This window comes from Gorilla gorilla, chromosome 8, assembly GCF_029281585.2.
Source record: "Gorilla gorilla gorilla isolate KB3781 chromosome 8, NHGRI_mGorGor1-v2.1_pri, whole genome shotgun sequence".
Lineage (NCBI taxonomy): Eukaryota > Metazoa > Chordata > Mammalia > Primates > Hominidae > Gorilla > Gorilla gorilla.
The window spans coordinates 94,155,647-94,178,813 of record NC_073232.2 but is presented as its reverse complement, the minus strand read 5'-3'; the positions used below and the strand labels follow the sequence as shown (position 1 = coordinate 94,178,813).

The window sequence follows — 23,167 nt, the reverse complement described above, 5'->3', positions numbered from 1 at the left end:
TCCCTTCCCTAATTCCTGACAAGCTACAATCTTTTCTCTATTTCTAAAATGTTACTATTTTAACATTTTTATATAAATAGACTCATACAATCTATAACTTTTGGAATTTACTTTCTTTCCATTGCCTAATTCTCTGGGGATTCACTCAAGTTACGTGAACTCTGCAGGGTGCTTTCTTCTATTGCTGATTAGTAGTCCATGCTGTGGATGTGCTAGAATTGACTTAACCATTCACCCACTGAAGTACAGTTAGGTGGTTTCCAGTTTGGGCTAATACAAATAAAGCTGTTATGAATATTCATGCATAAGTTCTTATGTAAACGTAAGTTTTCATCTCCCTAGCATAAATGACCAAGAGGTCAATTGCTGGGTCGCATAGTCATTGCTTGTTTACTTTTTAAAGAAATTACCAAACTTTTTTAGAGTGTCTTAAAGGTTTTGCAATTCCACCAGCAATGCATAAACATATGCCTTCACGTCTTCAGGAGTACAATTGCTGAGTTGTAGGTAGTTGCATGTTTAGCACAGTAAGAGACAGTGAACTATTTTCCATTCTAATCAGCATTGTGTAAGTGATCCAGTTTCTCTGAAGCTTTGCCAGCATTTCCTGGGATCATTATTTTTTATTTTAGCCATTTTGATATGTGTGCAGTGATACTTCATCATGGTTGTGATGCGCATTTCTCTGATGGTTAATTATCTTAAATATCTTTCCATTTAATTATTGCTATCTCTATATACTTTTTGTTGAAATGTCTGAGTGTATTTTGCTTACATTCTAATTGGACTGTTTGTTTTCTATTGTTGACTTTTGAGAGTTTTATGTATCTTCTTAATACTAGACATCTTTTACTAGTGGCTTACAAATATTTTTTTTCCAGTCAATAGCTTATTTTTCATTCCTTTTAGCAGGATATTTTGCATAACAGAAGTTTTTAATGAGATCTAATTTATTAATTTTTATTTTTAATGATCTTTTCTTGTGTGTCAAAACTAGAAACTCTTTGCTGTGCCATATATTCTGAAGAATTTCCTCTATGCTTTTCTCTAAGAGATTTATAGTTTTACATTTTAAAATATTTTACATATAAGTTAATGATCCATTTTGAGAAAAATTTTGAATAATGTGTGAGGTTTTGGTTAAGGTGTTTCTTTGTTGTTTTTTGGTCATTGTTGCCCAATTACTCCATCGTTTGTTATAAAGGCCACCTTTCCTCTGCTGATTTTTTTCATTTTTATAAAAATAAGTTGGTAATATTTACAGGGGTCTAATTCTCAGTTTTCTATTTGGTTCCATTGGTCTATATGTCTACTCTTTCACCAATAGCACTCCACCTTGTTTACTGTAGCTAAATTACAATTAGGTAGGGTGTACAATTAGGTACAAATAGCTAAAACAATCATTTTCAAGATTGTTTTAGCTATTTGTAGAGCCTTTGCTTTATGTGTGTGTGTGTGTGCACGTATATGTATATAATATATAAAATATAATATATTAAAAATATAATATATATTATATAACATATAAAATATATATTATATGTAATTTAACAATTTAAAGACTAATTTTTAGAGAAATTTTAGGTTCACAGCAAAATCAAAATTAAAAATAAGAGAATGCTAGAGAGATTTCCCATATATCTCCTGCCCTGACTTATCCACAGTCTCCTTAATTATCAACATCACCCACTAGGGTGGTACATTTGTTACTACTGATGAACCTACATTGACATATTATAATCACCCAGAGTCCATACTTTACTCACTGTTGGTGGTGCTCATTCTACGGGTTTGAGTAAATATCTAATGATATGTATCCATCATTCAAGTATCATACACAGTATTTTCACTGCCTTAATAATCCTCTGTGTTCCACCTATTCATCTTTCCCTTCATCCAACCGCTGGCAACCACTGACTTTTTCTTTTCTTTTCTTTTTTTTTTTTTTTTAAGTTGAGACAAGGTTTGGCTCTGTTACTCAGGCTGGAGTGCAGTGGCATGATCACAGCTCACTGCAGCCTGTACCTCCTGGGCTCAAGCGATCCTGTTGCCTCAGCCTCCCAAATAGCTGGGACTACAGGCATGTGCCACCACACTCAGCTAATTTTTGTTGTTGTTTTTTTATAGTACAGACAAGGTCTTGCTATGTTGGCCAGGCTGGGCTCAACTCCTGGGTTCCAGTGATTCTCTTGCCTCAGCCTCCAAAGTCCTTGTCTTACAGCCATAAGCCACTACACCCAGCTTGATCCTTTTACTGTCTCCATAGTTTGGCCTTTTCCAGAATGTCTTGTTGTTGGAATCATATAGGTCATAGCCTTTTCAGATTGGATTATCTTACTTAGTAATATGCTTTTAAGGTCCCTCCAGGTCTTTTCATAGCTTGATATATATATTTTTTCCTTGTTTGTTTCTTTTTTTTTAAGCACTGAATAATGTTTTGTTGTTTGGATGTACCACAGTTTATATATCCATTCACCTACTAAAGAACATCTCAGTTGCTTGTTTTGGCAATTATAAATAAAGTTGCTTTAAACGTCCATGTGCAAGTTTTAGGATGAACATAAGTTTTCAATTCCTTTGATTAAATATCAATGAGCATTACTGCTGGATTATATGGTAAGAATATGTTTATGTTTAGTTTTGTAAAAAACCACCAAATTGTCTTCTGAAGTGGCTGTACCATTTTGCATTTCCACCAGCAATGACTGAGAGTTCCTGTTGCTCCACATCCATGTCAGCATTTGTTGTCAGTGTTTCAGATGCTGACCTTCTGAAGGTATAGAGTGGTAGCTCATTGTTGTTTTCGTTTGCACTTCCCTGGTGCTATATAATGTGGAACATAGTTTCATATGCTTATTTGCTATTTGTGTATCATATTATTTGGTGAGGTGCCTGTTATTTTGCCCATTTTTTTAATCAGGGTATTCGTTTTCTTATTTTTGAGTTTTTAATATTTCTTTGTAAATTGTGGATAATAGTCCTTTATTGGATGTGTCTTTTCATAATATTTTCTCCCAGTCTGTGGTTTGTCTTTTCATTTTTTTGATAGTATCTTTCACAGAGAACAAGATTTAACTTTTAATGACATTCATCTTATTGTTTTTTTTTCATGAATCATGCCTTTGGTGTTGTACCTAAAATCTTATTTCCATATCCGATGTCATCTAGGTTTTCTCCTGTTATCTTTTAGGATTTTTATCAGTTTTAATTTTAAATTAGGTCTGTAGTCCATTATGGGTTACTTTTTGTGAAGGGTTGGAAGGATGGTGTCTAGATTCATCCTTTTGCATGTGGATATCCAGTTTTCTAGTGCCATTTGTTGAAAAGACTCTTTTCTCCCTTGTATTGCCTTTGCTTGTCAAAGACCAATGGACTACATTTATTTGGACCTATCTCTGTGCTTTCTGTTCTGTTCCATTTATCTATTTGTCTATTCATTTGCCAGTGCTACACTATCTTGATTACTTCAGCTTTGTAGTAAATCTTAAAGTCAGTAGTGTCAGTCTTCTAACTTTGTTCTTCTCCTTTAATATAGTTTAATACTGTCTTGGCTATTCTGAATCTTTTGCTTCTTCATATAAATTTTAGATTTTTTTTTTCTTGACATGGAGTCTCGCTCTATCACCCAGGCTGGAGTGCAATGGCATGATCTTGGCTCACTGCAACCTCTGCCTCCCAGATTCAAGCAATTCTCTTGCCTCAGCCTCCTGAGTAGCTGGGATTACAGGCGTGCACCACCACGCCTGGCTAATTTTTGTATTTTTAGTAGAGATGGGGTTTCACCATGTTGGTCAGGCTGGTCTCGAACTCCTGACCTCGTGACCTACCTGCCTCGGCCTCCCAAAGTGCTGGGATTACAGGCATGAGCCACTGCGCCCAGGCAGATTTTAAAATATTTATCCATATCCACAAAATAACTTTTTGGGATTTCATTGAATCTATTGATCAAGTTGGGAAGAACTAACCTCTTGACATTATTGAGTCTTCTTATTAACATAGTATATCTTTCCATTTGTTTAGTTCTTTGATTTTATTTATTGAAGTTGTGTAGGTTTACTCATATAGATCTTGTACGTCTTATACCTAAGTTTTCATTTTTGAAGATGCTAATTTAAATGATATTTAAATTCATTAAAATTCATCAAGATTATTATTATTTGAGATGGAGTCTTGCTCTGTTGCCCAGGCTGGAGTGCATTGGTGTGATCTTGGCTCACCGCAGCCACCACCTCCCAGATTCAAGTGATTCTCCTGCCTCAGCTTCCCAAGTAGCTGGGACTTCAGGTGCACACCACCATGCCTATATAATTTTTGTAATTTTAGTAATAATAATATTGACTTTTGTATATTAACCTTTTATCTTTTAGGTTTTCTACATAGATGATTCTGTTATCTGCTAAAAAAGACAGTTTTATTTTTTCCTTCTCAATCAGTGTGTTTTTCATTTTATTTTTCTTGGTTTATTACATTGGCCACAACATCTAGTAGAATGCTGAAAATGAGTGGTAAGAGGAAGCATCCTTGCCTTGGTCCCATTCTTAGTGAGAAAGCTTCAAATTTCTTGCCATTAAATACAATGTTGGCTGTAAGATTTTTGTAGATATTCTTTATCAAGTTAGGGAGGGTCTCCTGTACTCCTATTTGACTCACCCCTTCCCCCCCACACTTTTTAAAGAAATCATGGAAGGGTATTGAATTTTGTCTGATGCTTTTCCTGCATCTACTGATATTGCATCTACTGATCATGTAATTTTTTAGTTAATTAATATGATAATTACATTAATTGATTTTAGAATATTGAACCAGCCTTGCATACCTGGGATAAATGCCTTTAATTTGTGGTGTATAATTATTTTTGTATATTATTGAATACTATTTGTTAATATATTGGTGACAACTTTTGTACCTATGTGTATGAGAGATATTATTAATCTGTAGTTTTCTTGTAATGTCTTTGTCTAGTTTTAGCAGTAGGGTAATGCTGAACTCATATAATGAGATAGGAATTATTCCCTCTGCTCCTATGAAAGAGATTGTAGAAAATTGGTATTTATTTTTCATAAATGTTTGGTAGACTTCACCACTGAGCCACTTTCGGCATGGTTCTTTCTGTTATAAAGATTATTAATTATTTATTCAATTCCTTTAAGAGACATAAGCTTACTTAGATTGTCTATTTAGTATTGTGTGAGTTTTTAAAAATTGTCTTTCAAGGAATTGGTCCATTTCATCTAGATTATAAAATTTGTGAGCATAAAATTGTTCATAGTGTTTTATTAGCTCTGTATGTCTGTAGGATCTGTAGTAATGTCCCTTCTTGCATGTCTGATATTGGTAACTTGTGTTCTCTCCATCTCTCTCTCTCTCTTAAGTTAGCCTGGATAGGGATTTATGAATTTTATTTATCATTTCAGAGAATGGGCTTTTGGTTTTGTTAATTTTCTCTATTGATTTCCTATTTTCAATTTCATTGGTTTCTGTTCTAATTCTTATTATTCCTTTTCTTCTGCTTATTTTGGGTTTAATTTGTTCTTATTATTTTAGTTTCCTAAGGGGGAACCCTGGATTGTTGATTTTGGATTTTTCTTCTTTTCTAATGTATGCATTTAATACTATAAATTTTCTTCTAAGCATGGGTCTTGCTGCATTCTACAAAATTTGGTAAGCTGTATACCAATTTTCACTTAGTTCAAAATTTTTAAATATTTGAGATTTATTTTTTGACCCACATGTTATTTAGAAGTATATTGTCTAATTACCATGTATTTTGGGATATTTCAGTTATCTTTCTGTTATTGATATTTTTAGTCTAACTACACTGTAATCTGAGAACAGACATTGTATTATTTCTATCTTTTTTATATTTGTCAAGATGTGTTTTATGGCCCTGAATGTGGTCTTATTTTGGTAAATGTTCCATATAAGTTTGAGAAGAATGTGATTCCTGCTGTTAGTTGATAAAGTATTCTATAGAATTTGATTATATCTAGTTGGTTGATGATGCTGTTGAGTTCAACTATGCTCTTTCTGAACTTCTGCTTGCTGTATCTGTCTGCTTCTGATGAAAGGGTCTTAAAGTCTCTGTGATAGTTGATTGATCTATTTCTTCTTACAGTTTTATGATTTTTTTCTTTATGAAGTTTAATGCTCTGTTGTTAGGTGCATACATATTAAGAATTATTATGTCTTCCTGGAATACTGACCCCTTTATCATTATGTAATGCCTTTCTTTATCTTTGAAAACTTTTCATGCTTTGAAGTCTCCTCTGTCTGAAATATACATATTCCAGCTTTCTTTTCATTAATGTTAGCATGGTATGTATTTTTTCCATTTACTTTTAATCTATATGTAATTTTATATAAACAGGGTTTCTTGTAGATAACATAAGTGGGCCTTATTTGTTAATTCATTCTGACAAACTCTGTCTGTTAAATAGTGCATTTAGACCATTGACATTCAAAGTGATTATTGATATAGTTGAATTAATGTCTGCCATCCTTGGTACTGTTTTCTATTTGTTGTCCTTGTTCTTTGTTCCTTTTTTTGTCTTCTGATCCTTTTCTGCCTTTTGTAGTTTTAGTTGGCATTCTATGTGTTTCCATTTTTTCTCCTTTGTTAGCATATCAGTTATATTGCTTTTTTTCTTTTTCTAGTGGTTGTCCTAAAGTTTACAATATATATTTTCAATGAATCCAAATGTATTTTCAAATAACACTATGCCATTTCACAGGTAGTGCAAGAATATAATAATAATAATTTTGAAAACCTAATTCTTCCCTCCCATCTTTTCTTTCATTGCTCTTATTCATCTCACTTATATGAAGCATGAAAAGCATATATATATACACACATATATATACACATACGTATATATATGCATTAACATGCATATAACACATGTGTTATATGTATATGTGCTATGTACATAAGCATACATAATCAAATACATTGTTGCTATTATTTTGAAAAAAATGTTATCTCTTTGGTCAATTAAGAAAAAGAAAAAGTTTCATTTTATCATCACTTAGTCCATTCTTGATGTTCTTCTTTCCTTTCTGTATATCTCAGTTTCTGGCCTATATTATTTTCCTTACCTCTAAATGACTTAACATTTCTTACAAAGCAGATCTACTGTCAATAATTTCCTCAATTTTTGTTTGTCTGAGGAAGTCTTTATTGCTCTTTCACTTGCGAAGGATAATTTTGCAGGGTATGGAATTCTATATTTCAAATATTTCTTGTTTCTTTCTCTTTTTCTTCTTCTTCTGGTATTCCCATTAAATATAAATCTCACCTTTTGTAGTTGCTGCTCAGTCCTTGGATATTCTGTTCTGTTTCTCTCTGTCTTTGTTCTCTTTGCTTTTCAGTTTTTGAGGTTTTTATTGAAATATCCTCAAGATCAGAGATTCCTTCCTCAGCTGTGTTCAGTCTGTTAATGAGCCCATCAAAGGCATTCTCTATTTCTGTCACAGTGTTTTTTATCTCTAGCATTTCTTTTCAGTTCTTTCTCAGGATGTCCATCTCTCTGTTTACATTGCTAATCTGTTCTTGCATGCTGTCTGCCTTATCCCTTAGTGCCTTTAGTATATTGATCATAGTTGTTTTAAATATCCAGTGTAATAATTCCAATACCCCTGTCATGTCTGGATCTGATGCTTCCTATGTCTCTTTAAATTGTGTTCTTTGTCTTTTGATATTCCTTGTATTTTTTTTCCTGATAGTTGGATGTAACCTAACAGGTAAAAGGAATTGCCCTAAATAGGCCTTTAGTAATGTGGTGGTAGGGTGTGGGGAGAAGGGAAGCATTCTCTAGTTCTAGGATTAGGTCTTAGTGTTTTAGTAAGCCTGTGTCTCTGGACTGTGAACCTCAGAAGTGTTTCTCAGCTTTTTTTTTTTTTTTTCTACTTCTTTAGGTGGGACAGAATGACTAGAGGACTAGAGTGGGCTGGAGTTGAGTAGTTCCTTTCTCACACATGGAAGTCTAAAAGTTACTGGAATTTGATATTTCTGTCCCCTGGTCTGTTAGGCTTTGATACTACCCCAGTAGGATAGGCTCTAGTTAACTAGTTTTTCCTGACAGCACAGGACTTGTTAAGAAAAAATATTTTGGCATATTTCAAAATGATTCTTTTTCTCCTTCCGCTGTGGAAGCACAAGACAACTGTTCCCTGATGTTTACTGTGAGAACATTGTCAAGCTCTTGGTGATATATTTCACAATATTGTGGGGGGCCATGTGTGCCTGGATCCCCCTAGGGTTTTTAACTCTCAGGTTTGTCTGCACTGAGATTCATCAATTATAGTTCAGCTTTTCCTTCCTGTGGTGGTTTCCACTTGTGGGCCTCTGCTTTGGTAAGCTTTGATTTCCTGTATTTTCCTGTTTGTTTCTTCAGTCTTGAGAGTGGCCATTTGCCCTGCGTCCTCATTCCTTTTACAGATCCAAGAAGAGTTTGATTTTTTAGTCAGTTTGGCTTTTTACTTGTTATTAAAATACAATGGCAACTCTCAAGCTCCTTACATGTAGAACCAGAGCTGAAAGAGGCTTTGATATTTTTTTTTAAGAACTACAGATCTTCTGTAATAAGATGGCTCCCTCTGGATGTGCTATAGCTTCAAGTCTCATTTTGGGGATGTTGGCCTGAGTTTGGATAAGCCAAGGTTGGTGTAGAGATAAAACTTTTGTTTTCACTGCTGCTTACGGTCTCTAAGACCCTGACACAAAATTCAATCTCATTATCAGGCCTTTGAAGGCATAAAACTGAGCCACTGATAATAAGTTGAAAATCACTAGTTAACTTTGTCCAGAGTTGGTGTTTTTTTTTGTTTTGTTTTGTTTTTTTCTCTAGAACTTGAGCCATATAGACCATTTGATTAGAAAAAGGAAAGTTTAGAAATTCCACTTTGGACTCTCAAGCATGCATCCTACTTCAGGATGTCTTGGGAGACTGTTGAACTGAGAGAGAGTGCCCCATTGCAGTCATTCAGGTCATCAAGGGGGTCATCGGGAAATGCCTTATCAAGCCCCACAAGAGAACTGGGGCAATGCACATGTCAAAATGAATCTCTCCATTCCCCCATTTCAGGTGATCAATTTTTATTTGCCATTTCTCACACCTTCCTGATTACAGAGAGTTGTAGTCATCCTAATAGTCCAATTTTCTAAGTATATGGTCCTCACAGAGTTGTCAGAGGAGATCACGATGTAAAGAAGAAGTTTCCTTATCTTCTATCTATGTGAAATGCTCAGTTGGCCTCAGAAAAAAAAAATGGAGTTCTTTACTTCAAGTATGTTTAATATCTTGATAAAGAGTTTTAAGCTTGTCTTGGGTATAGGGGAGGCATCCTTTGCCTGGACCAGATAGATTATGTATTTGGGCTTGCTGTGGTAGTGACATAAAGTCAGTTTCATATCTGAAGCATATATCCATTACAAATGTCTTTGGGTAGAATTCCAAGCTGTAGGATAGGCCAAAGGATGGAATTTGACAAATGACTTAGAGAACAAGAGTAGCAGAAATCAGAAGTAAGCAAGCCGGGTGCAGTGGCTCACGCCTGTAATCCTAGTACTTTGCGAGGCTGAGGCGGGCGGATTGCTTTGAGCTCAGGACTTCAAGACCAGCCTGGGCAACACGGTAAAACCTCATCTTTACAAATGAATACAAAAATTATCCGGGTGTTGGTGGCTTGCTTGCATTTGTAGTCCCAGCTTCTCAGGAGGCAGAGGCTGGAGAATTGCTTGAGCCTGGGAAGTGGAGATTGCAGTGAGCCGAGATCATGCCGCTGCACTCCAACCTGGGTAACAGAGTGAGACCCTGTCTCAAAACAAAAACAAAAACAAAAACAAGACAAAACAAAACATAACAAAACAGAAGTTCTTTAGGAGATGGCAGGACCAATGACTTCCAGCCAAGTGAAGCTAAGAATCAAAGTTCAGCATTATCTACACATTTCTCCCACGCACAGCTCAATGATAATGCTTTCAGAACTGTGGATATCACAGCAGCCACTGTCTGTCATTAGGTCTACTTGCTCAAATCTTGTTTGATAAAACAGCTGATTACCTTTATTCTGTCAGTTTCTTCATCCCACCATCCAGAGTTCCACAGTAATACAAAGCGGCATCATTTTCAGTAAATATAGCCTTGGATAAGGCTTGGTGAAGAGGCCAGAAAAAGTTCAGATGAGTCCAGCTCGGTTTGAAGTTCTACAATGCAAGTGGAGACTACCATTTCAGAAGCACTTGAGGTATTGAGAGATTATGGAGTCTATCACAAAGGGTCTTCCTTGTTTCTTTCTATAACTGTGGCTGCAGATCAAAAATAAACTTTTGTTTTAGGTAAGAAAAGTAGAGTGCAAAGGAAGCTTTTTGTAGAGCCTGTAGACAGTATCAAAGGCTAATTCTTGCTGAGAAGATCAACATTTATGTAGGCAAAAGGTCTAGCTAGACTATAGAGGAGGAGCCTTATCCACTTCTCTGACTATTCCACCAATAAAACCATTAACGATTTGTGCTAAGATCTCTGTAAAGATGGAGTCCTTTGCATCCTAGAACACAGGAAGAATAGAGAAAGGCAGATTTTCAGTGTGGTCCTTAATTTTCTTTGGAGATAGGAGCAGCTGAAGCAGCAGCAGGGATGAAATTGGTAGTGCTGGAGTATATTGGACTCTGGATTTCTGTCCGGTTTCTTCCACTTACCAGCTGCTCTGCAGTTCCCCATGGCAAATATGAAACAGCAAGGAGCCACAGTTTCATAATTCTGCAGCTGGCAGTCCATATCCTCTTCTTTATTTTATAAGTGTCCAGCTAGAAGTTCCTGCAGATGACCTAGAAGATCTTCTACGTCCTTTCAATGATCATCCCAGAGTCTGCACGTTCTCCAAATCCAGAGTCTCATGAAATAAATTTTTGTATTTTTCAAGGCACTTATGTGTAAGTGGTTGAAACCCAAATTAAGTTAGGTTAAGAACAAAAGAGATGCATTGGCCCACATAATTTGGAAAGCAACTGGAATAGCTCAGAGAATTAAGGACAAAAAGGCAGGAAATGGGATCTCAAGGGGAAAAACAAAGGGTTCTTTTCTTCTCTCCACCCATCTTTCATCTCTGCTTATCTTTTCATGTTGAACTCACTTTTTCCTACTACAAAGAAGCTTCCTCCATGGAATTGGGGTGGGTGTCTCATGGCAGACTTAAATTTATAAGCTTATAGTACTATGAACCTCTAATGAGGGACAAAAACTATTCCTTGGTAGTTTTGAAATAAAAGTCCTGAGAGAGGTTCTGATTGGCTGGACTTAGGTCCTGAGACCCCTCAAACTCTGCCCATGGTGAGAAGAATAAACAGGATGGGAAGGTATGGCTGTTATCATTATTGACATGATACAACACATTATAATACAAGCGGAGGCTCAATTCTGCAACCTCGGGGGTCCTTTTCTCTTGTCAAAAAATGTCTTGAAATGTAATTTCTCTGCCTAAGAACATGAATCTTTATTTGGTTAAACTATATCCCAAGTACTTTTACTATTTCTGGTGTGTCTTGAGGCCTTCTATTTTGGTAATATATTCTATTAATGAGAGTGATTGTTCACACTACCAGCCAATCCCTTTAACAGAAAGTAAGCAGTCTACCACTTTGTATTAAACAATGTTATGGCTGGGTGCGGTGGCTCATGCCTGTAATCCCAGCACTTTGGGAGGCCGAGGCGGGCGGATAACAAGGTCAGGAGATCAAGAGCATCCTGGCTAACATGGTGAAACCTCATCTCTACTAAAAATACAAAAAATTAGCTGGGTGTGGTGGTGGGCACATGTAGTCCCAGCTACTCAGGAGGTGAGGCAGGAGAATGGCATGAACCCGGGAGGCAGAGCTTGCAGTGAGCCAAGATTGGGCCACTGCACTCCAGCCTGGGAGACAGAGCCAGACTCTGTCTCAAAAAAAAAAAAATGTTATAAGTGAGACCTTTAGATGATACTTTCTCACTGTGTCGACACCCAGGTTATGGAGCCAGAGAAGTCTGGAAGGGTCTGTTTGACTGATGTACCAGCCAAAAGTGACAGCACCTGTCATAGTGACCTTTCGAACCTCTCTGTAGCTTTTTCTGTATATAGATCAAATTCAACCTTCCGCAAAGTCAGTCTTTGGCCTTCTTGCTTCTGTTGTGTTTAGCACACGGAATGGCCTACAATTCCCCAATTGCTGCCCCTCCATCAAAGCCCAACTTACTCTTTTTCTTTATAAACACTCTTTCAAAACTGTGGAATTCTCCCTCTGAATTCTAGAATCACTTTATTCTCTTAGGTCTTTCATTGTAGATTTGTACCCATGTCTCACACAAGTCCCTATACACATATGTACGCACACACATACACACACACACAAATATTTTTCTTGAGTTCCTTTCTTGTGTATTGTTTTTCTTCCAGTTTCCAGCATGAGAGGTGTTTGAGGGGGGAATATATGGCCTTTTGCTTTTCTCTAACTTCTTTAGGAACTCCTTGCCTATTTCCCACTGGGAGGTCCAAGTTTGACCTCAGAATGGAGGCTGCTCAGCAATGCTCCATTAGCCTTCATATGGCCTGATTATCGAGGACATTTTACTTTCTCCGGTTATTCTACCTCGCACACTGTTTCACTTCTTAGGCTGCAATTTGCTACTTTTAGGTTGAAATTGCTCATGAAGAATGAGCTACCATAGCCCTGGAATCTGCATTGAAGACCAGGGTGCTAACCTCAAAGGATTCCTCCTTTCAGGCTGAGAGAGGTTAATTCTGTCAGCCCCAGAGGCAAAAATCTTTCATCATTTACAATACTCTGCTACAAGTTAGGGTATTTGGAAGTCCCGGTATAATTGGGACAGTCCTAGTTCCCCCATGTTTCTCGTTACACTTTCAAAATAGCCCCAGTTTGAATAGCAAATTATATGGTCACCCCGACCTGACATTAGGACTGTGTGAAGGGGACATTCACAAAATCATTTCAGTGCTAGTATGGCCTGAAGTATATGGTATGTCCTGGCTGGATCTTGGTTCTGGTCTCTGCCATGGCTAATGCCACTGCCTTCTTCTGCCAAGGCTGCAGTTTTTCTTCAAGTGCAAAAAGGAAGATCCCTCACTTACATCCGCCATCTAACATTCAGCCAAGTGTGCTCCAGCCAAGACGAGCTGGATTTAATGTTTAAAGATGTTTATTTACCAAGCACATTTCTTTCACTAAGGATTTATTCTAATTGATTTCAAGGGCCCTCAGTCTGGATAAACTAAGGCCCTAAGATGTTTGCTTGTTTGTTTGTTTCTTTTGAGACAGAGTCTCACTCTGTCGCCCAGGCTAGAGTGCAGTGGTATGATCTCGGCTCACTTCAATCTACCTCCTAGGTTCAAGCGATTCTCCTGCCTCAGCCTCCTGAGTAGTTGGGGATTACAGGCACCCGCCACCATGCCCAGCTATTTTTTTTTTGTATTTTTGGTAGAGATGGGGTTTCACTATGTTGGCTAGGCTGGTCTCGAAGTACTGACCTCAAGGGATCCACCTGCCTTGGCCTCCCAAAGTGCTGGGATTACAGGCGTCAGCCACCGTGCCTGACACAAAGATGTTTAATGGGCCTCCCACTTTCCTGTCCTTTATAATACCATCTTCAGGAGAAAATTTTGACCTATTGAAGAGGAAAATGTGTAAGAGCCTGCTCACCCCAATGTGGTCCTTTCAGAGAAGAAAGTTCTGTCTTAATAGTATCAAAAATATAACATTCATTTCAGGAAATGTAGCATTTGGTTCTAATAAAAATGTAGCACTTGGTTCTTGTCTCAGGGTAGTGACTAAGCCATATTCTGAACATTTATAAATGACATATTTGTGGCTGACTCAATCTCTTAGTTTGTTTAGGCTGCAATAAGAAAAGTACAATAAATTGGGAGGCTTATAAACAACAGAAATTTATTTCTTACAGTTCTAGAGGCTAGGAAGTCCTAGATCAAAGTGCTGACAAAATCAGTGTCTGATGAGGTCTTGCTTCCTGGTTTATAGACAGCCTTTTTGCCGTGTCTTCACATGGCAGAAGAAGCAAAGAGCTTCTCTGGGTGTCTCTTCTTGTTTTTTTTGAGACAGAGTCTCACTCTGTCACCCAGGCTGGAGTGTAGTCGTGCGATCTCCACTCACTGCAAGCTCCGCTTGCCGGGTTCATGCCATTCTCCTGCCTCAGCCTCCCGAGTAGCTGGAACTACAGATCTCTGCTCACTGCAAGCTCCGCTTCCCGGGCTCACGCCATTCTCCTGCCTCAGCCTCCCGAGTAGCTGGAACTACAGGTGCCCGCCACCATGTCCGGCTAATTTTTTGTATTTTCAGTAGAGACGGGGTTTCACCATGTTAGCCAGGATGGTCTCGATCTCTCGACCTCGTGATCCGCCTGCCTCTGCCTCCCGAAGTGCTGGAATTACATGCGTGAGCCACCACACCTGGCTCTTTTATAAGGGCACTAGTACCTTTAATCACTTCCTAAAGGCCCTATCTGCCCATACCATTACACTGGGCATTGAGGTTTAAAATATGAATATGAGGGGTGAGGTAGACATATATTTGCCTATAAGCACTCAATTATATTTTTTATATAGAAAATATTTTTAATTTCAAAACGATCATTTCTGACCTCAGTTTGTTCCTTTTAGTAGATAAAATACTCTGAATCTTTTTAAGGTTGTAAATGTCTCTCTTTTTTTTTTTGTTAAAAAGATAGTTTTTTTTTAACTGAGCTGATTTATTCTGACATATATTAATCATCTTGCTTTCCTGAATCTTTGCTTAAATCTGGTGATTTTAACACTATTTTCACAAATTCACAAATATAGTACAGTAGTGAGACTTGAGATGAGTTTTTTATATTGTGTTTAAACCCTGATGGAGGAAGATGGACAATGTTTAGACTCATTTAAATTGTACTTGGCTAAATTAGAAACCCAGTTGTTTTGGGAAAGTATAGAGAAGTTAGTTCCTGGAAAAGCCGCCTCAAAAAGCTCCAGGTCTTTGTCACAGAATTTCACATATGAAAAATTTGTTGTTTCCCCTGCAGTAAACTGATGATACACCCACTTGTCTACTGGCATGAGAAGCCTCATTATGCGGCCCTTGTCATATGTGGCTTCATAGCTCAGTACATGTGTTAGCTGCCTTGGGAAGCCCATAAGGTAGTGCAATTGATTCAGACTTCTGTAAGATCATGATCTTCTCACCACGTGGCTGACAGTCCTTTCTTACTTCAAATCATGTTGTTTGACTTGGGGATGTCAGCTCAGTTTCTCTGGCCGATTACTTATTTAATAGTGCCTGATAAATTCTCCTTTGCATATAATCAGTAGATCAGTCTTTTCTTCTGTGTCCTTTGACTATCACTAATTTTGGCTTTAATAATACTAATAACTATAATAATATTTTTAATTCCAGCTGTCATACATTGAATTATAGTTACACGCAAAGCACTGTGTGACCAAGATTTTGATGACAGATATGCAACTATCTAGATTTTACAGATGAGAAGCATGAGATACCAAATAGTCCTCCACATTCACACTGCTACTAAACGTCAGAGGATGGTGTTAAATTCAAGGCAGTGTGGGGTTAAAAGTCATGCATACGTTCACTATGTTATATGTCACAAAGTGTGTGGCATATAGGTAATTTTTCTGACTTATAATAAGAAAGATTTTCCTCATTTTCTACATGCTGTTGTCCATGTTAATGGGAAATTGGATATGTTAAATGAGTTAAACATGTAATTTGAGGGCAAAAGTTTGAATTCAAACTGTACTTTTCCCTTTTTAAGGTTATCTCACAAATATTACTTAGCAAGACTGTCAGAGCCAGATTCTCTACATTTGGACACTGAATTTCTCGAATATTGACTACAGCACATCAGGCAAGAACTTTATTACATTCTATGCCAGTCTCTGGCAGCCTCAGCCTAGCAGGTACTTGCCTGAACATCCCAGAATGATGCTCCAAACCATATGGCAAATGAGATGAGACACCAGTCCGGGCCAGCCCCACATCATAGATCAGGAAGTGGATCGAACCCTGGATACCATTGTAATGACTAAACTAGGACCTCCTGATTAAAATCACATTAGATTGACAAGTCAAGGAAGGGTCAGCCAATAAGGCCTTAGGCCTCCATGCCTCCCTTAGTTCTTGGAATTATCTGTCCCCATAATTGGACTCAATCTGTGATGCTTTCCTTGTCTCTGGCCTGCATTCATTGGGGCCCTCTAGTTCTCTCCTTGTTGGGGATATTTGTCACAAATAAATGATGTTGGCCTTTGGTTAAAAGTGTTCTTAGACAAAATATTTGCTATTAGAGTGAATTTAAGTGTATATGTAGAAAGAAAATGCCTTGCTCAATTTTGAGCTGTACATAAACTTATTTTTTAAATTTAATGCACCTCTTTCTAAATTATCATTTCCATTGCACTTTCTGATTACCATATTTGCATTGCCTGTGATTAGTACAAAGGCTGCGAAGTATAAATTCAAGCTGGACAACAGGTCTAAGAACATGGACTGGGACTTAGCACAACTGACCAAGTGATTCCCAAGCTATATGTCAGAGTCATCTATGAAATGGGCTTTATTTTTGTCTCTACCTCTTTATATACCAACTTGCTATAGAAAGTCAGATTTTGTATTGGTGGGGGGTGTCTCTCCCCATACAACTTGCAGAGTAAGTGATATAACCTTCCCTTCAGCACATAGGAGTTTCCTACTTACTTCCCCACTTTCCCTTTCCTCTACCCCATGGCATCATTCTCTGGAGATAATAATCCTCTGGACTTCACACACATCCTCGGTTTTTGTTACAGTATTATCCTAGGTAACAATTTGGAGCATCATGGAAAGGAAATGGAATCAAAGCTGGGGAGAACATGCTTAAGTGTTAGTGGTAAAGTGTATGCAAACTGAGGCTTGGGCATTAACCCTTGTATTAGCCTGTTTTCTGCTGCTGCAACAGAATATCATAAACTGGATAATTTATACAGAAAAAAAGATTTATTCAGCTCATGATTTTGGACACTGGAAAATGTGAAAACATGGTGCCAGCATCTGGCAAGGGTTATGCCATGGTGGAAGTGTGGAAGGTGGAAGTGGACACACAAGACAGAGAATGGTGGCTGAACTTCCTTTTATAAAACCACCAGTCTCATGATAACTGATTCAGTCCAACAATGATGGCATTAATCCATTCATGAGGGGGTCCGTCCTCATTACCTAGTCACCTCTTAGTGGCCTCCCTTTCTAATAATGCTGCATTGGGGATTAGGTTTTTAACACATGAGCTCTGGGGGATATATCTAAACCATAGCACCCTGGCGCTGATTGCCATCTGTGTGATCTTAGGTGAGAAACCTCACCTCTCTGAGCTCTATGATATGCAGAACTGGCATATTGAGCAACTACATTAGGTATTACAACAAAGCAAAGTCAGATGAATGTACAGCATGTAGTACATGTCTGACACATTGTAGAATCACTACTGGTCTATCATCCTGTATCTGCCATTTAGATATGCACAAATCTCCAAAAAACAAAAGTAGTTTTTGACTTATTTGGTAGGAATCTGGATCCAAAGATATGTGCAGGTATTAATGGTCTTTATCTCTCTCAGAGTAAATATTTATATAATTTTCCATAGAATTATTAATATGTTTGATTATGAATTTGTTAATCAAGGCACTATTGGTACTGTGAAATCATATATAATATGTATGCTATGAAATATCTCTAAAATCTGGGAGCCTCCAAATGCTAAAAAAGGTCTGGATTTTGATAAGAAGTTTTAACCAGTATTAGCTCTTCACACAATTCTCATGAATGAGAGGCGGAGGGTACTGAAAATAAAGAATGGAGCCCAGGGCTAAGTCTAAAGAGGGATACATGAAGAACAGAACTAGCTTTAGTAGATGCTTGACTACACAGCTGTCAGTGTATTGCATGACTTGAAAGGACCTGGGTAGGGAGCCCTTGATGTGTGTGCTTGTGATCGCAGGCATCATTGAAATATAACTGAGATGTGAAGTCATTTGAATTTTATATTTTGAAAGCAATTGACTGTGATTTTTTAAAATTTAACTAGGTCTAGCTAATGATGAAATTCTCTGTCAAATATCTAAAGTTAAACAACAAAAATATTTTTATATTTTTTGTCATCTCTTTTCTGCATCAAAGTTACTGTTTTTTGCATATTAATCATTTTGTCTTTGTGTTATTTTCTTTAATCTAGGCTTCTGGAGGTTTCTATATCGTGTATATTTGTAAAATACTCTTAAACATATTACTGAGAACAGTAATTTTAGGGATTTTTTTTTAAATTAAAGCTATTGGGTCTCTCTTTTAACTCCCAGGGACTCGTAGAGAAAAGGAGGAGACAAACAGATTCATGTGAATATTATAACTTGATATGATTATGATCTCTAAGGACACAAAGGAGGATTTGTTTTTTACTGAGCTGATAGTCAAGGACTGGCCATTTAGGAGGCTAGGAATAAACTCTCTTCACAACACCATTTTTCCAGGAATTCTTGTAGAGGATATTGCTTCTGTTATCTCTCCTTTGGGACTTAAGTTGATCAAGTTATTTCCTTATACAGCACTGGACCGAAAATGGAAAATTGAAAATAATTATATAAGTAGGAAAGAATCAGGCTAGACTAACTGAAGGACTGGAAATAGATATAAAGGGCTTGGACATTTGGTGATTAATGAATGTTCTCTGAACACAGAAAGGATCTTTTTCAGGTCCGTAGGATGCTATGTTCCCCTGACTACACTCCACAAAGTGCTTATCTCCCATCTTCTTGGACTCCATCAATAACAGGCAGCTCACCAACTCATAGGCAGCCCGATCCAAGAACAGTTCTGACTAATCAGCCTTCTCATATATTAAGATAGATTAACCATCCCTGTAAGTTTCAGGATTTTATCTTACTTCTGTTGTTTGACAACATGCATTAGGCCTCGTCCACATGATTTACTGTGAAATGTATTTCCCTACACAAGCAGTATAGTATAATCTTCAAGAACTGTGGCATGAATGGTATACAAACGGGCTCTACCACTTCCTGGCTTTACTGCCTGTAGCAATTTACTTAAATATTCTCGACCTGAACCACAATAACACTAATCTTATGGAACCATGTGAATCCTAAATGAAACAAGGCACGTAAAACCCCTCAATTGCATAAGGTACATAAAGTACCTGGAACATAGCAATCAATATCTGGGGGTGCTTCATATTATCACATAATCGCACATATTATCATATAATCTTTCTTCATATCAGTTCCTTCTACAATACGAGAAATCCTCTCACAATTGCAAAAACTGCTGCTTCTCAACCATTTTGCTTATCCCTTACAAAGAAGCTGCCTATAAGAAATTAGGCTGCTAGTTGCTGGCTGATAATTTGATGATCCCAGTTGGAAGGCTGGAGAACAACAAGGGAAGTTATGTATAAGACAAAGTCAGCATGTTTCAAGACATTTGAATATTGGCATCCAGTTCAGGACCTACATTTCTTTAATTTCACATTTAAGGTTGATGAGGGAGTTTAATTTCCTTAGCTACAAGAACTCTAGACCTGTGGAAAAACATATTAACCATCTATAGATCATTTACCAATCATAACTTAAGAGGGACTGAAAGCAAAACAAAATAAAGGTCTTCAAGCTAACAGCCTGCAGGAATTTGTGATGCTGTTTAGAATAGGCTGCTTAAAGGTTGTCCCCATTGTAGAAGAAAGCATCAACTGTGTATGGAATTTCAGAGTAGATACCATCCCCCTGTTGCCATCAATATGATAGAAAAATATCTTTCTGTCGTTTGTTACATTTCAAGGATCTCCCGGAGAGAATGTCCAAGGTTTCTGGCCAATTAGATGAAAGAAACCAGATTTGGTAAACCAGTGTTGCAAAAAATTTATAGCAATCATATGTGCCACTGGTCCAGCAATTATTAGGTTACAAAGTCCCTTATTGGTTGGGTATTATTTCTCCTATCTGTTCCTAAACACATCTTCAGAGCCAGAGTTGTGAGATTAGGTGGATATGGGTTAGGGAGGAAGAAAAGTCCTGTGACTGCAATTGGGGAGCTGAATCTTCACAATTGGTGAAATAAAAAATTTGTGTTATACAATCAGATTCCCCTCTAGTGAGCTATTTACCCCTAACCTGAATCTCATTTGTATTTATTAATTATATCCTTTATAACATTCCTGGAAAATATTTTATTACTGATTTAGAGGTGAGGAAATTGAGTTCGTTCACAGAGTTTAAGTGATTTGCTGAAAAGTAAAATTAGCTAGGATAGACCTGGATTTCAAATTTAAGTATTCTTACTCTGATTGCTCAACTTTAAAAGTTGGGTTTTCCTTTCATTATTATGTATTTGCATTTGTGTTAAAACCCTAGATTGTGTGGGTCTTATGTGAGCATTATTAATAGGTGGTTTATATATGCTCCTCTGGCTTTACAAAGAACATCACTTCTCTACTTCTATTGCTTCCTCTTCTTTTTGTTTTCGTTATCAAATAACAGAGGTGTATTTTAGATACTCAATCATTATGCCAAGGTATCATATACTAAATCATTTGGCTGGTCTTTGTCCACAGTTCCTGGCAGGGAGCTTCTAAACCTTGGGAATTCCCAGAGTGACAGGAAAGTCTTTGTTATTCATGGTGGGCTACTTGGATGACAGATGAGTTTATGCTAAGGAGATGATTCCGATGGGACTTGGCCATGCTAGAAAGACCAACCATGTGATTAGAGGATTGGGGCTTTGTGCCACTTGAAATTAACACAAATTCCATGGAGGGGAGGAGGGCTGGAGATAAGAGTTCAACCTCAAGGCTAGTGATTCAATCCATCATGTCTACATCACGAACTCCCAATAAAAACTCAGACACGAAGCTCAGGCAAGGTTCCTGGTTGGTAATACACATGAATGTGCCAGGAGGAAGATACATCCTGGTTCCATGGAGAGTGAACATAGAAGCTTTTCACTAGGGGGCCTCCCATAACTTGCCCTCTGCATCGCTTTTTTTGGCTGGCCTGATTTGTATCCTTTGTTGCTATAATAAAACTGTGATTTTAAGCACAGTATTTTTCTGAGTTTATTAAAGCAAATCGTTGAAGCAGAGCAGATAGTGGGAACCCCCAAATTTGTAGCAAGTTGTTCAAAACTGTGGGTGGCCTAGGAGTCCCCAAGTTTGTAGCTGGTGTCTGAAGTGAGGGCAGTCATATGGAGGACTGCTTAACTTGTGAAATCTGGCTTAACTCTGGGTAGTTAGTACCAAAATTGCATTGCACAAGTAACTGATTTTTCTCTTTCCTCATTTTGAGCCATGATTTTGTGATGGTTTTGAGAATAGCCAGTGTTTAGGCATAACCACTAAATAGAAAATATAGCACAGGCAAGACATGGCAGTTAGTATGGAAGGGCTGCCCACTCAGCTCAAAATCACTGAGCAGCTTATTGGGGTTTTAACAGCTGTAGCTGCTTTTAAACACATTTGTCAGAAGAAGAAGAGAGAAGCCATGAAATTGTCACAAAAAGAGTTGGCTTAAATAGGAACTGTCATCACAAACTCTTCTTCCATTGGAGCAAGAGTATGATGCAGCCTGAATCATAATCTAGATTTCACAGGGGAGAAAACAACCATAAAAAATGAATTGAAGACCTCATCTTCATGAGGAAGTTACAGGACCTTGATGATCCCAAGCTTTTTTGTGTCGCTATGTAATAGAATTCCATCCTACAAAACTTTTATGTGTTTCAGAGAAGCCCTGCTATGGGTTTTTAGATACCAGGCATGAAAAACATTTCTTATTGTTTATTTTGCTTATGTGTTTTCTAAAAAGTAAATATACTTATTTTATAAAACAATATGCAAAACTTGTCTTGAATTAAAAGCCTCTATAATTGAAATTAGTGGAAAGGGGCATATACATGTATATAGGGAAAAGTTATTCCCTAATAATAGAGACAATACATCATACAATATGACACTGATGATAGAGGGAGAGAGACACAGTTACAGTAGTGATTAACAGCATTTTGATCATTCAGCATTTTCTTCTACAGTAGGTAAAATTTTGGTCGGTTTTCTATTCAGGTAAAAGCAGCACACCTAATAGAACAATATTCACATTGGCAAGCCATAGAGAATGACGACAAATACATGGAAGTAGAACCATCCCAGCCATCAGAACTTGAAGCAGACAGCAAGGCTGCCCACTGCCCACTGATTTCAGCCAAGATCAGCTGGTACTCAGCTGACTCAAAGATGCTTGAAGTGACTGTTCTCATTCTGTGTTTTGAGAGAGTCTATTGCACAACAATTGCTGATTGGCATAGATCCTGAACACTTAAAAACAGGTTGCTGATTTCAGATTCACTTAACATTTCTGAAATAAAAAATTGTATGTCATCCATTAGTGATTTATTTATTTAATCTCAATTACTAAAGACATATCATGGGTCAAAGAGGTAATCAATGATCAATAATATACTATTCATAAAATAACAAAAATGATAACTTTTCGTATTTTATTAAAACTGGTCAAAGATATATAGAAAAGTACGTAGTTGTAAGTGCTCTTAATAGTAACCAAGAAAGATAGAACATGTGTTTGTATTTATACATTTATATGTATAAAAGAGCATAATAAGAAGGATTTATATTAAACTTTAGTATGACTTACTGCTTTGGAGAGAGGTTAGTTGGAAATGTGGTTGGTGAACACGTGGAAGGAAATTTTCATCACTTGCTGTGCATAATTTGGTAATGTTCAAACTATTTCCAAATATATAATCTTATAGAGTTCGAAAAAAGAAGTCAAATTGGAAGGATGCCATCCAAAATGTTAGGGTTGGTTATGTCTAAGTTTTGTAACCATAGCTATATTTCTTGTTATTATGTGTCTTCGTTTGGGTTCTCCTGAATTACAGGCTAAGAAAAAGGACTTGCAATCAGGTAGCTTATTTAAGAGGTGAAATCAGGAGAAGGAGCAAGGGGAGAATGAGATGGAAAAGGCAGAAAAGCCTATAGTGTTGTTGCTGTGGCCAACAGGTACTCTATTCCACTAGAAACTCCCAAAAAGTGTTTAGAGCCTCTTCCAGAAAGACTGG

General features: G+C 37.3%; 1 long non-coding RNA gene across 3 annotated transcripts in view; it reads left to right on the top strand.

Annotated features, from left to right (window-relative positions):
• LOC129525060 (uncharacterized) overlaps positions 1-22,408 on the top strand; it is a 47,184-nt gene extending 24,776 nt beyond the window's left edge. For 2 of the 3 annotated variants that reach the window (XR_008669090.2, XR_008669091.2), the window contains 2 exons: positions 10,076-10,245; positions 15,813-15,909. This is a non-coding gene — a long non-coding RNA (uncharacterized lncRNA). Of the gene's footprint in view, positions 1-10,075; positions 10,246-15,812; positions 15,910-22,151 lie in introns of those variants that run through there. The other variant, XR_010135256.1, reaches the window with a different exon arrangement.
• Positions 22,409-23,167: the final 759 nt, after the last annotated feature.